Genomic DNA, 2,864 nt, shown 5'->3' with positions numbered 1-2,864 from the left:
GTATAGCAGTGCTCATAATAATTTGATTATGTATGAGATGACTATATGATGTAAATTGATTAACATGACCTGCGTGTCATGATTCGGCATGATGGCTGGAGCCATATGATTGTCACTTTAATGACCTGCGTGTCAACATTAAGTAATGCACTTATTTTATTAGCTATAGAGATAGCAATATTATCTGGGGCATCGACAAGGTGGTGGCAATCTTCGTGAAGGTGAACACCGATGCGAATGCTGAAGACGAAGGAATGAAAGACTTCTCCGTCATAAAGGGCTATACCATATCATGCTATTATGAATTGCCTGAGATGTTTATCCCTTTGGTGCACCCTTTTTGACTGCGCGGTAGTCGCTTTTTATTAGGGTGATCTCTCACTAAAATATCAAGTAGTTAGTGTTCTCCCAAGTGTAGCACCGTCACGGCACCTATCTTTTCGGGGTGCGCCATGGATGCATGGGTACGAACGATTAGAGAAGTGTGAGGCGGGTGAGGTCCGACCTCGCAGCAAGATCACTTGGTTGTCTTGACGTTCATGGCAGGATCATCCCGAGCTTGGAACACACGCATCGAAAGATGAGCAAGAGTCACATAGAGATGTGATCGGCAAGTTGGCCTACCGATTAAAATTCCCGTTATGAGATGATGATTCTATGGCGATGAATTGAAGTCTGGATCTTGTATCACTCAAAATTAATTATGAGAGATATTGATTTGAGTGGGAGCGCACTGTTGAATTAACATGTTTAATTCTCGGTGCAATTAATTATGAACACTGTCTAAGTGTTTCTTGCAAAATAGTTGTAGAATAATGGCTCGTGTTTCCACCTTCCCTGTTAAAATTGAATAGTTGTTAAATATCTGGTTAAAACTTTACGATTGGTAATGTAATGTGAGGATTGTCCTCAAAAGTGTTGAGAAGGACTTTGTCCTACCGCATGCTTTCCGTATACTCCCGCTAAATGCTATGGATGATGAGACTCTTGTCCTTCGATCCAAAAGCGAGAATTCCCTTGCGGTCAAGTGCAATATGTTTGCTTCCATGAAACTCGAACTTCGAAAGTTTCGGATACTTATGTGATATTCATGGAACTGAAAATTAATTTTCAGATACAAACAAAGGTTGAAAGATATGAAATATCCAAAGCAATGTTTGTTTGCAAATTATTAGTAAAGTGCTTACTATGCATTAGACTGATAAGAGAGGGATCCAGAAGAACGCCTGTCATATGATGAAAGGTGAATAAAACAACAACTTAAAGAGAAAGGAAGTGTCCAAAGGGTGTTAGTATGACTTACACGCCTAGGAAGTCCGGGGCTAACGCCACTCTTAAGTTGGGTGCTTCTTTTGCGAGTAGGAAATACTAAAAGTTAAACTGTTAGAAGTATAAAGGCAGAAAGAAAGATGACTGGAATATCCAGCTCATGTATGAATGTCATACAAGTTTTTGATGTATAGAAGGCTGGTCAAAGATATAGTTCTTGGGAGTTATGGTTAAACATGTTAATCACTAATTCTTGGGTATTGTGAGTTAATCACAAAGATACCCGCTCGATTGCATTTTGTTGCAACTCGATGTAAGAACTACTATGGCCTAAAAGACTGGCCAGGAATGAGGTTTAGATACACACATGGAACATAGTAAATGTTACTATATCTTCCATCGGTGTATTACCATATGTATTTATTTTCATAGAACATTTTAGAGTTTTACACACTCTAGCCCATTGCATAAAGTATCTTCCAAGAAGGTTGTTCATAAGAGAACTTTTGATGTTCAGTATTATGAATAAACATAAGGGCCATACTTTCATTATGAATGAGAGGTATGTTCTGAATAATGATATTAATATATTACCTCTGTGTTTACTTTCATAATTCATTTTAGAGTTTCTTACACTCTAGCCCATTGCACAATGTTTATTGCAAAAGGGTTGTTCATAAAAGAACAATTGTTGTTCAGTATTATGAATAACATGAAGGGCCATGCTTCCATCCAAGATGGGATGTATGTTATGAATATTGATGGTAAAATGATACATCCATAACACTGACGCTAAATGTCGCAAGACTACGAGAATACCACACATGTGTGGCATTGCATTTGGTCACATTGGAGAAACCCGCATGTAAAAATTCCATTATGATGGATTTTGAAGTCGTTTGATTTTGAATCATCTGACACTTGCAAATTTCCTCCAAAAAGTGAAGTGACTGAAATACCATTCACATGCCATAAGGAATGGGCAACAAACTTATTGGTGATCATACATTTTGATGTGTGTAGTTCAATAAATGTTGTGGCAAGTAGTGGATTTATATATCTTCAGAAATGACTCAAGTAGATATATGGATATTTGCTTGATGAGACGTAAGTCTGGATCTTTTGAAATCATTCAAAAGGTTTTCAAAAATGAAGTAGAAGTTATTGTAACAAGGAAATTATGTTTCTACAATTTGATTGCAGAAAGGAATATCTGAGTTACAAGTTTAGCGAATGTTTGATGAGTTGTCAAAAGAGTTTCATAACTTACACCTCATGGAACACCACTATGAGTGGAATGTCTGTGAAGATGTAATCAAACCATTTACGACATGGTAAGATCAAAGATGACATAAATAAATTTTCCATTATCACTTTTAAAGAGTAATGATTTAGAGACTGCGGCTTTTACACTGAAAAGAGCTCCATCAGGTCTGTTGAAATGACTCCATGGTATGGTACGCCCAACCATGATATATCTTTTCTTAACATTTGGAATATGGGGCTTGTGTAAAAGGTTACATACCTATTCCAAATCATACAAGTGCTACTTTGTAAGTTATCCCAAGTCATTGGGTATTCCCCCACCACTATAC

Source organism: Triticum aestivum, chromosome 4D, assembly GCF_018294505.1.
Source record: "Triticum aestivum cultivar Chinese Spring chromosome 4D, IWGSC CS RefSeq v2.1, whole genome shotgun sequence".
NCBI lineage: Eukaryota > Viridiplantae > Streptophyta > Magnoliopsida > Poales > Poaceae > Triticum > Triticum aestivum.
Note: the sequence above shows the minus strand (reverse complement) of the source record.